Consider the following 12500-nt stretch of genomic DNA (forward strand, 5'->3'; position numbering starts at 1 on the left):
CCTTATCTCTCTCAACTCCGTCCCGGACCTGACCTCACACTGCATCCGTTGCCAAAAGGTTTGTCCTTCGAACCGGATTCGAACCAGTGACCTATGGATGTCTGCTTTCTGAACCAACTACAGTCCACCGCTCTACCAACTGAGCTATCGAAGGCGCTTTTTTGTGTAGGTTTTTTCAACTACAACAACAGCAACACTATAGATAGCAGCAGTAACAACACAACAATAACAACACCAGTAACAACAGTAACAACGACAGCAGCAGCAGCAGCAATAACAGCAGCAGCAGCAATAGCAACAGTGACAACAACAGCAGTAGCAACAGTAACAACACAACAACAACTATCTCTTCATAAGCATAGATAGATAGATAGATAGATAATTTATTGACCACAACAAGTGATTACAATTACAAAAGGACTCAGAGGATATGGTCCATAAAAATACTTTCTTTAAAAATCTATAAATGACTTAAAACGCAACAAAGTATTAAACACACAAAACGCCCATTTATACAAACAAAAGCATAAAACGCCTATAGCAGATCAAATTATCTTATACACATGAATTCCATAACATAATTCCATAACTCATGACAAAATTATGACACTCATGACACACCATAAAGCACATGGTACACCTAAAACATACTACACAACACATAAAACATTTAGAATATGAAAAAAAAAAAAAAAAAAAAAAAAAAAAAACCGGACGAAATACATCACATATGAAACGTATAAAATACATAGAACAGAATAAGTAGAACACATACCGAAAACGTAAAACACACAAAATATATTAAACAAAATAGAAACATACATGAACCATACATTTTTCTTTCATTACTTTAATCAACTCGTTCACAAATATGATAAATAGGAAACATGAGGTAGAGGAACCATACAACATAAAACACAAAAACCAATAAAACATACATACGAGTGTTACATCTCTCTCTCTCTCTCTCTCTCTCTCTCTCTCTCTCTCTCTCTCTCTCTCTCTCTCTCTCTCTCTCTCTCTCTCTCTCTCTCTCTCTCTCTCTCTCTCCCTGTTTTCCTTCCGCCACGTTCCCCTTAAAGAACAAAGTGTTTCTAGAATCTGGAGGTCTCACGCCATCCATTCTCCCACACCGAAGTACAAAATTTAATATGAGGTATGCTATGAAACTCATCGGAAAATCGTGCAGTCATTATTGAAACAAGACGCGGGTTGCGATCACTTCGCAGCCCAGCTCATGAAAAGAGGTTAGAGGAGAGATAACGGTAAGATGGATTGTTTTTAATATACAAAGCAGAGTTGTGAAAAATCAGTAAAGAAAATAATCACTATATTTTACTTGCTTTAACATACGCACCAGAAAGTTGTGATCTTGCCAAAGACGTATAACGAAAACTTCAGGATGCCGCAAAGAGAACGGAGAGAATAATGTCTGGCGCAGCATGGAGTGGTAAGAGAGGCAGGCCAGAGTTGAAGACTCCTCGACAGTAATTTCAGCAAAGCGGACTTGACGTGAAACGTCAAGTGGCGGACAATTATAATCCAGTTGCAACCTGCGGATAGTGAAATGAATCACAGCAGACAAAACTAGATGGAACGATGAGAAACGCCTTTTTTTTTTTTTCAATCTCTCTCCCTCTTCTTTTTTTCCGGGATGCCCTGCAATTGAAAAGAACAGTTTGGGAGAAACCTTTGTCGTGCAGTGGACGCCGTAACCACACAACACAGTCTTGCACCAAAGGGAGTCAAGACACTGTTCATGTTGTTTCGCGGCGAGGCGCCACATCCGTGTTCCAGCACCGCGTCCCTCACTGTGATGCACCGCCGCGGGTGTCCTCGTGTTGGTGAGACGGTGCTCACTGTTCCCACACACCTGGCACACTCTACCTGCGTTATGACGTGCGTGAAGACACTATAAATCTGGCCGACAATTGACTGTTAAGCTCCAGCAGGACTGTAAATGTCTATGAACAAGCCTCGCCGCCTGGGTAACGAGGCAATGACTGGCTGCCTCGTTAACTAGGCCAGCCGGGAGGACCTGCCCCTCGCTCTGCTCGTGGTTGGCGGCGGTCCGTGTGGGAGGCACCGCAGCGGCCCGCGGCGGCAGTCAGGGTGATGGACGAGTGCTGCTTTGAGGCTCATCGCTCCGGCTGGGACGCGCCGCTAATGGCCTGTCGCGGCTCACTGTCTCCCAGGCTTTCCGAACACCAGTGACAGGCAGCCATGGCCAGACAGCCGTTCCCCTCCACTCCCAGGTGCCTGCCTCCTCCTCCTCCTCCTCCTCCTCCTCCTCCTCCTCCTCCTCCTTCTCCTGTACTTATCTAACTCCCACTGCTATCAACTTTCTAACACTGTTGTTGGTTGATCGAGAGAACAATCACGACTGAATTACTCTGAACTGTCGTAGTAGAGTGGCTCGCGACTGTGTGTGTGTGTGTGTGTGTGTGTGTGTGTGTGTGTAGCTATGTTTGTGTATCTATCAATCAATCAATCTGTCTATCAATTTCTATATACCTATCTATCTATCTATTTATCTATCTATATGTCTCTGTTATTATGCAATATGTATGTATCCATCTATCTAGAGCTGTCGATGGGAAACTAAGGAAGAGAGTGAGGGAAGGGTGAAGTGAGAGGGAAAGCCGAGGGAGCTCAAGGGTGAGTGAGTGAGCGAGTGTAAAAAAAAAAAAAAAACGGGGAGGAGGAAGAAGAGAAGGATGTAAATGAAAGTTGTGGAAAAGAAAGACATAAGAAAACTAACGGAGGAAGAAAACAAAATTAACAAAAAGTGAGGAGAGAAGAAAGGAAGAGAGGGGAGCGGAAGAAGAGGAAAAGGATAGGAGGAGGAGAGGGGGGAAAACAAAAGAATACAAAGGAAAGCCAAACCTTTAAGTCCTTGCAAGACTGTTTGGTAGGAGGAAGAGGAGGAGGTGAGAGCAGCTTGTATAATAGAAAGGCTGACGAAGGGAAGGGTAAAGGGTGGAGAGGGTGAGCGAGGGAAGGATGAACGCAGCACCGCATGTCTCTCACCGCTGCATCCATTAAGAAAACAGCGGTTCATCCAATGTCTTCCCCTTGGATGAGTGGAGGCCGGGAGGATCACGGTGAGAGAGGAGGAAGGCTGGAGAAGATAAAGTTAGAGAAGGAAGGCAAGATTTGGAAGGAGGAGAAAGAGAGAATGTGCCACAGATCTCAGATTATTTTCTAAAACACTTCAGCGCCTCACCTCCACTATATTCAAAATGCTCTAGTTAAAGCTACATGAGTTTTGAAGGGAGTTTTTACGGTTGTAGTGACAGATTAACAAGATTTCTACGTTATTAATGGAAGAAACACTCTTGCGAATCTGACGTCATTTCTGTTGCCATTGAGAGTAGTCATAGTGAGAGAGCAAAGTGTTTCGTAATTCGGACAAAAGTTCCATCCACTGAACTCATCTGTCCTTTCGTCACCTGATGTTTTTACCTGTGTTTTTTGGGCTAACCTCTCTACTGTCACGCTTACCTTGCTGTACGTAGAAAATCCAGCCTGACGAGTAGCCGCTGTAGTTTCGAAGCATTGCCACCACTTCTCTCCTTTAAAAGAAATCAGTGAAGACAGGTGAACGCAAAGAAAACGAGGGAATTTCTGTCATCTTAAACTTTCCATCCGCATTAGAAGACAAGGTTTAAGCGAGTCTTGCAAACTGTCAAACAAAGCTTAGGACAAAGACCCCAACAATGCGAGATCAACCCAGCTTTCTGAAAAATACTCTCTTCGCTACGGCTCGTGTAAATAGTTGTGATGCTTTCGTAACTGAAGCTAAGGACGTCTTATACAGGCGTTGGTACGTTTGTCTATCCATCTATGTATCTATCTGTCTATCACTATGTTTATTTATTTATCTGTCTATCAATATGTTTATCTATCTATCTATCTATCTGTCTGTCTATCTACATGTTTATTTATCTATCTATACGCTTATCTGTCAGCATGTCTATCTTTCTATCTATTTATCTATCTATCTATCTGTCTATCTATCTATATGCTTATCTATCTATCTACAAGCTTCTCTGTCAACATGTCTATCTATCTATTTATCTATCAATCTATTTATCTATCTATCTATTTATCTATCAATCTATTTATCTATCTATCTATCTATCTATCTATCTATCTATCTATCAGGATGCGTTGGAATGCCGGATTCTAAACGATGGAAAGAAATTTACTTTGATTCCTTCACTCCGTCAGGTTTGGCTAGTGGCAGGAAATTACAGAGGAAGAGAAGAAGTTGATTAAGGAGGAGGGGAAAGAGGAGGAAAAGTTGCAACAAAGTGGACGAGACTCAAGCTCGTATTTTTAAACGCCTCGAGCTTCCATCAATACTATTTTCAAAGAGGAAAGGAAACTAACGGAGGAATAAAGAAAAACGATAAAAAAAAAATGTCTGGAAGGAAGAGAGAGGACAAAGAGAAAAACGGAGGTGGAAAAAGAGGAGGAGGTGATGGACAGCAAAATGTCAGATTCTCACCATGTATTTTCCCGGAATAGTGGAGAATTCTAGCTAAAATACCACTGGAATTACTAAAACATCCTTGAAAAAAATAAATAAATAAAAACTTCAGTGCCTTTCACGCGACCCTGGTAAGAGCAGTCCTGGTCAGGCGTTAAAACAAATGAGGAACATGAAGATCGATGCCTTAGAGAAGTGGTGGTCAGTTGGTAAGGATTTTGCCCGAGTGTTTCAAGGTGGCATAGACAAGGTTCGAATCTCCTGAGTTTTCTCCTCAAGACCTACCTACTGGAATATCACAGTGAGAGTAGAGAGGGAAATAGGTAAAGTATGACTCTCTCTCTCTCTCTCTCTCTCTCTCTCTCTCTCTCTCTGCACAAAGAAGCATCGTGCCAATTTCCTGCCTATCTTTTCAAATTTCCTTCTCCAAAATAACGTCTATTAATTATCACTTTCACTAATATTACTTACCATTTGTTATTGTTATTTGGAGAACAGAAGGTAATTTGGTTTTATTGTAATTAGCTTCCGGATCATTGCCTCAGATGCCTGGTTGTGTGTGTGTGTGTGTGTGTGTGTGTGTGTGTGTGTGTGTGTGTGTGTGGATAAGAGATAAGTATATGTATTGTAATCTGTCTCTACAAGTGGTACTAAAAAATGGCTTTCTTTTTCTTTATTCATTTATTCATTTATTTTTTTATTTATTTTTATTTATTTTTTTTCTTTCTACCATCTCTGTCATTGCAAAGTCTCTACCTCCACTTCATCACATTCCTGTCCTGCCCACCTCTCTCATTCAAGGGTTGACCAATCTCTCCATTCCTTCACCCACAGCGCTCTGAAATTCTGGGATACAATCGTCTTCTCTTCACTGTCTTACTGCATCCTCTTGCCAGCTGCATTGTATTGTTTTTTTTTTTTTTTGTCAGATTACGACGAAAAGCGGGACTACTTTTCCTGATTAAGTATTTCTACCACGTAACCGACCGGACTTTCACTTCATAAAGAGATGATAAACATAAATGAAATAGAAATGTAATAATGATAATTTCTACTTCAGAGATGATGTTTTTGTTTGTTCGATGTTAGTTTTTTTTTTTTCGTTTTATAGTTGAATTCAGACCAAGATACCATAGGAGTGCTCTCTCTCTCTCTCTCTCTCTCTCTCTCTCTCTCTCTCTCTCTCTCTCTCTCTCTTTACAAACTCACGAACTTTCACCCTAAAACGTCCCAATCTCGTGACACCCGCGTCCTTCCCTTGCAGACACGCATCACCACGCCCTTCACCCCTACACCACCCACCAGGCGACTACACCCAGGCAGACACCTTCCCATCACGTAGCGGCAGGGTTAAATCTCACGAAGACGACCGCCAGAGTAAGTCACGTGGAGGGAGGCAGACGTGAGTACGGGGAGGTGGTGGCAAGACGCTGCGAGAGACTGTGACAAGTATTCTGAAACGCTTCGCTTTCTCATCACGACTATATCCAAAGGCCACAGAGATGATTAGCTGGGTTCTTACGAGTGTTTCTCCTGTTGATAAAGTGGGGATCTTGTTAATCTGTCACTAGAATCGTAAAAAGACCCTTAAAAACCAGTGTGACTTCAGCTTTGTAGAGTCTTAAAAGTAGTCGGGATGCGGCGCTAAAGTGTTTCAGAACAGGATTTTGTGTAGCGAAGTATCAAGGTGAGACGTGATGACGGATACCGAGGCACGTATGGAGAGATTAATTGTAAAGAACTAGTAGGGAAGACTAGGGAAATGTGTGTGTGTTTGTGTGTGTGTGTGTGTGTTCCCGCCTCCCCCCTTCGCGGCTCTTTCCTCCCGTGGCTGCGGTACTGAAACAAGGACGATGTGACGCCTTCCGGTAGAAAGTGTGGGAAGGGAGGGCGCGAGGTCGGTTCATTACGGAAAGGTTAAGAGAGTCTGTAGCGGGGCGCCAGGAGGTGAGGCCACGCCCGCCCTCCTGCCCCGCGCTCCTTCAGATCTCCTGTGACGGAAGGAGAGTGAAATACCCGTGTTGCGAGAGAGAGAGAGAGAGAGAGAGAGAGAGAGAGAGAGGAATGCAGATAAACAGATAAACAGACACAGATAGAAAGACAAATCGACATACGTACATACATTCAGAGACAGGAATAAACAGACTAACAGACAGACAAAATTACTCACAACCTCTCCCCCAACACGCCCACACGACAGAAGACGAGAAGGGAGAGGGAATGGAGAGCGAATGAGAGGCAAATGTGAAGATGAGGTGCAGAGGGTATGACAAGAGGGTATGTGAAGGGAAAGTGGAGGAAGTGAGGCGTGGGTGGAGAGGGAGGGATGTGGTGAGGGTAGTGGAGAGAGTGCGGTGATGGAGGGACATAATGAGAGAGGAAGGAAAGGGAAGTGTATACAGAGAGGAGCCTGAAGAGTAAGAGATGGTGGTGGTGGTGGCGGTGGTTGTGGTGGTGGTATTGGTAGAGAAACTTAGTAAAGGAGTAAAGGAGTAAAGGAGATAAAGAAGAGTTTGACAATAAAAGTTACTTCTAATATTGCATAGAATTACGTATAACAAAGCTGCAGGGGAATTATAGAAGTCAGCCAGTCAGTCAGTCAGTTATTCAGTCAGTCAGTTAGTTAGTTAGTAAGCCAGTCAGTCAGCCAGTTAGTCAGTCAGTCAGTTAGTAAGTTGGTTAGTTAGGCAGTCAGTCAGTCATTTAGTTGGTCAATCAATTTCAATAAAGGCAAGTAAGGTGGAGCAGGTAAAGTGTATTAATGCAGTGAAGAGAGGTGGTCGAGGGATAGTTTTAAGCAATGACAGTGTGACTACATCAATATGCCTCGAGATGAAACTGTGCTATAGATTATATAAATTAACACACACACACACACACACACACACACACGTACACACGCACACGCGTTCACTTTACGAGGAAAAAATTAACGAATGTATAAAATGAACGACTATTTTTTACCTTTTTCTTTGTTTTGTTTGCTATTTTTTTTTCCTAGCGTCACTTTTTTTTTCTTTGAGACAAGGTGAGGTTATCAAGCAATCCAGGTGAGGTGATTAAGTGAGAGGTACACACGTGGAGGTGAGATTGTGTGTGTGTGTGTGTGTGTGTGTGTGTGTGTGTGTGTGTGTGTGTGTGTGTGTGTGTGTGTGTGTGTGTTCTTCAGTTGTTACTTTTGTCATCAAGCATTCGTAGTAGTAGTAGTAGTAGTAGTAGTAGTAGTAGTGGTAGGAGTAGTAGTAGTATTTGCAGTAGCAGTAGCAGTAGTAGTAGTAGTAGTAGTAGTAGTAGTAGTAGTAGTAGTAGTAGTAGTAGTAGTAGTAGTGGCAGTGATAGTAGTGATAGTGGTGGTGATGATAATGTGGTAGTGGTGGTGATGATAATGTTCGTCTTCCTCTTCTATTCTTCTTGTTATTATTGTTAAGAAAGCCTTAGTCGTAGTAGTAGTAGTAGTAGTAGTAGTAGTAGTAGTAGTAGTAGTAGTAGTAGTAGTAGTAGTAGTAGTAGTAGAAGTAGGAGTAGTATTAGTAGTAGTAGTAGTAGTAGTAGTAGTAGTAGTAGTAGCAGCAGCAATAGTAAAAGTAGCATTATTATTATTATTATTATTATTATTATTATTATTATTATTATTATTATTATTATTATTATTATTATTATTATCACTATTATTATTATTATTATTATTATTAGTAGTAGTAGTAGTAGTAGTAGTAGTAGTAGTAGTAATAGTAGTAGTAGTAGTAGTAGTAGTAGCAGTAGTAGCAGCTTGTATGTTCTTTTCGTCCTTGTTCATCCTTTTCGTCTCCCCTTCAGTACTTCAACTGGTGACGGCTGAGAGTGGTGACTGTTGACGGCAGGTGGTGATGAGTGATGGACACGTAGTTCATAGTGTGGGCGTGGAGATGTGACCCAGCACGTGACGCGGGGAGCAGGTGTGGAGGCGCCTGCTGCGGTTCAGGTGTGAGGCTGAGAGGGGGCGTGGGAAAGGAAACTATACAGGGAGGAGAACAAGGCAATGACGACACAAGGAAAGACAAGACTAGTGATATCTTTCCACTTCAAATCCGTCTTTATACTCATCACCACCACCACTGCCACCATCAACATCCTAATCATCATCATCATCATAGTCTGAGATTTCACTGGAGGATGAAGGCCACTCCCATCTCCCACGTATCTCTGTCCACCCATCCCAGGCTCCCTGACAAAGTTACTGGGGTTTTCAAGAGTGGTTCTCAAGTTGTGGTCATGGAGACTCAAGGATGCATCACCGCACTCTGACAGCCCACCCGCCAACACTGTCGCTGAACCCGTTCATGCGGTAGGCTGTTGCACATCTTGCTATCTTCTACCGCTATTTTCACGCTAATTGTTCCTCTGATCCTCTGTGCCCTCTCCCACGGCACGCTGCGCAAGACTTTCTATTTTATGTCACCCCTATTCTGTCCATCTCACGAATGCAAGAGTTAACCAGTATTCTCGATCATTCATTCCTTTTTTTCTGATAAGCTCTGGAACTCCCTGCCTGTTTCTGTATTTCCTCCTTCCTATGGCTTGAACTCTTTCAAAAAGGAGGTTTCAAGACATTTATCCTTCAATTTTGTATGACACTTTTGACCTTCACTTCCGGACTGGCACCTCAGTGGGATTTTATTTATTTATTTATTTATTTACTATTTTTTTGTTCTTGTTCCCTTTGATCAATGTCCCTCTTACATAAAAAAAAAGCTATGGGAATATGTATCACAATCAATAATACATACAAGCAACAATGACGAATTTCAAACAATATAAAAAGTACGAGTAACAGTAATCTAGAAGTACAATACTATACTAATTCCTTTTGTTAACTAATTATTTCAACTCAAGGATTGTGAAGATTTGTTTTCCACTTTACTTAGTCCTCCCTTGAATGGCCCCGAGCAAGGCGGTGTAGAAAACGAGGCATGAGCTGGAGGTGGATGGCTTGTGGTGTGTCGAGTCATTAACAAGGAGCAGATGACGAGTGTTTCGGTCCATTAAACTGATTCTCTCTCTCTCTCTCTCTCTCTCTCTCTCTCTCTCTCTCTCTCTCTCTCTCTCTCTCTCTCTCAGTTGTTGGGACGTCAAACTTTCTATTTATCAATTAAGTAATCAGACAATTTCTCTCTCTCTCTCTCTCTCTCTCTCTCTCTCTCTCTCTCTCTCTCTCTCTCTCTCTCTCTCTCTCTCTCTCTCTCTCTCTACACACACACACACACACACACACACACACATCAGTGCAAATATAGAGAGTGCTTTCCTTTGATGAAGACACACACAGACAGTCATTCCAATGATCCCTCGTCTCTCAGGACGGACTAACCCGAGGCAGGCTTTACACGGCACCCAAGTGTGTCACGGCGTTATCCTGCCGGAGTCCGCCTCGCACCCGCAGAGTTTTGCTAGTCTCTCCTCCGCTATCCCTGCCACTGCAAATAGACTGGCATTTAGACAGATAAGTAGATAGACGAATAGACAAGGAAAGAAACACACACACACACACACAGAGAGAGAGAGAGAGAGAGAGAGAGAGAGAGAGAGAGAGAGAGAGAGAGAGAGGGGGGGGGCAGAATTAAGGAAAAGAGGGTAAAGATGAAAATGTGATTGATGAACAGATTAAACGATTTCTACCTAAATTTAGATATACAGAAAAAAAAAGCAAGTGGCATTAATAAGTAAAGTGAATATATACAGCTACTGTTCCAGGATCTCTTCAGTTATCAATTTGGAAGCAGCGTGAGTGGCCTGCCAAGGAAACATTCCCCTGAGTTAACCTTAAGATTCTTTTATTTATTTATTTATTATTTTTTTGTTGTTGATAAGAATGCCACTGGCTCTCTGTTTAACTATAAAGATGTTGTTCATACTCCTTTATGTTCAAATATGCAGTGGTTTACGCCTTGCCATGTCCTGACTGAGTTCAAAAGCCGAAACCTTAAAATTCGTATATCTAAGCATAAGGAAATTTCACTGAGGACTCAATTACCTGCAGTTGATGTTAGCTTTTCGAAAATCAGAGGTCAGTCTAGGAATAACGACCATGAAGTTAGGGAGCAGGACTTCCAACACCAATAACAAGGATCTCGATCATGATCTTGATGCTACAAGTGGCTCTGGATCACTCCAGGCCTTTGGATCGACAACTCCTGCAGAAAGAAAAAAACAGACAAAATAAGCAGAAAAAAAAAAAAAAAGAAATGATAATTGTCCTTACATCCGGCACGCCCACATTCTCACCAGGAACTCCTTCACTGCCTCAATCATCCTTTCACTGGTATCTCTACACAGTCCCAGGAACACGAGAGCTGCTGAATCTTTCTGTATCGTTAGGGAGAAGTCGAATCTGAATCTGAGCGGTAATGAAGCAGCCATAACCCTACTGATATTTTTTTTTATCTCTAATTTCTCATAGGCAACTTCTAGTGATACCATATTGGAACACACAGGTTTTCTTGCTTATTTGTACTTTTCGAAACCAGAAATTCGTCTCAGTCAGCTTGTATTTATGTAATAGTTTTCCAACCAATCAGCTGAATCCACGCCACTGGGCTGAGCCGCACCATGTATGCCCTCTGCACTCACATCCCGGTGCACGTTTGGTTCGCCTAGACCGCTGCTGCGCGTGTCTGCCTGTTGTTATTGTGTTACTACGGTTTGTTTGAGGATGGTAGGTGTCTTTGCCAAAATCGTTGTCTTTGGAAACGAAGGGTATTCTAGTCGTGATCTTCAATACCTATCATTTCAAGGAGGGGGAAAGGAACTTGAGATGATAAAAGGAACGAGGAAGGAGAGCAGAAAACGAGTGACCAGATAATTACGTATATCAAATGATAAAATTTAGAAGAACGCCTATGTAATTTTTTCAGTTCTGCATGTGTCCTGCAGCGGCCAACACACACACACACACACACACACATACAGGTACACGAACCACTCCACTGCCTGCCGCACGACAACATCCATGACAAGGCGAGTCATTCTAGTTACTACCGCTATCAGGAGCATTAAGATTTACCATACTTATTTATTTCATCAGTTCCCACCTATTAGTTAATAATTATTGCTTGAAGTGTTGTCACCATTCGCTTGACAGGGCAGGCATGGAAACTGTTGGTAATTTAAAAACACAGTAATGTCTTACGTCTTGGCGTTATATTTAGATATGTTGGTAATACGTGTAATCGACTTAAGGAAGAAATAAGATGTCTATACTGAAGTTTACATGAGAAGAGAGTATAGCGTGCTAGATGCGGTGTGTGCGGTACGATAGCTGCTGTTCCCGCCATGTGTTCAGCAGGTGCCAGTTCGAGATTTAGTACCACACATTGTGTTGGTGGGGGAGGGTTGCTGGCGTTGCGCTCCCGCCGTGTAGTGAGTACCTGGTGATTCCTGCGTGTTCCGTGTGTGTGCGTCGTTTTGTGTGACCGTGACTCGACAGTAGAGGAGCGTAGCGCGGGTGTGGCGAGGAGTGTGGAGTGTGCGGGGAGTGTGGAGTGTTGAGGGGTGTGGGCGACCAACAGTGCACTCACTACCTGAAGGATTATCAAGTTTTTGGCGCGAACGTCTCCTGCATCGCCGCCGCCACCTGAGGATGTATTAGCGCCGCCAGCCACGCCACCACCAGTCAGCGGCACACGCGGCGCCCCGGCACGCCTCCACTGCAAGGTGAGAGAGAGAGAGAGAGAGAGAGAGAGAGAGAGAGAGAGAGAGAGAGAGAAATTTTCGATCATTTACATTTTAATATTTTTTTCTCTTTATTCTTGGCTAAATTTCAATGCGTTTTGCTTATTTTGTTAAGAGTGTCTTTGAACTGCGTCTTAATTCATTTACGTATTTATTTTTTGAAGGAGAGTGCAAAAGCTGGCTATTAATTCTTTGACGTGGTCTGACTTGCAAAAAAAAAAAAAAAAAAAAACAGGACGAGGTGAACTAAGGATGAGAGCAGATAAAGTTAAGTTAGGTTACACACAAACCGTACTTA

General features: G+C 42.6%; 1 non-coding gene across 1 annotated transcript; it reads right to left on the reverse strand.

The window, feature by feature from the left end:
- Positions 1–63: 63 nt before the first annotated feature.
- Trnay-gua (transfer RNA tyrosine (anticodon GUA)) lies at positions 64–154 on the reverse strand. The gene is given in 2 exon segments: positions 64–99; positions 118–154. It is a non-coding gene; the product is annotated as a tRNA-Tyr (tRNA).
- Between the last annotated feature and the right edge of the window lie 12346 nt (positions 155–12500).

Source organism: Scylla paramamosain, chromosome 16 (genome assembly GCF_035594125.1).
Source record: "Scylla paramamosain isolate STU-SP2022 chromosome 16, ASM3559412v1, whole genome shotgun sequence".
NCBI lineage: Eukaryota > Metazoa > Arthropoda > Malacostraca > Decapoda > Portunidae > Scylla > Scylla paramamosain.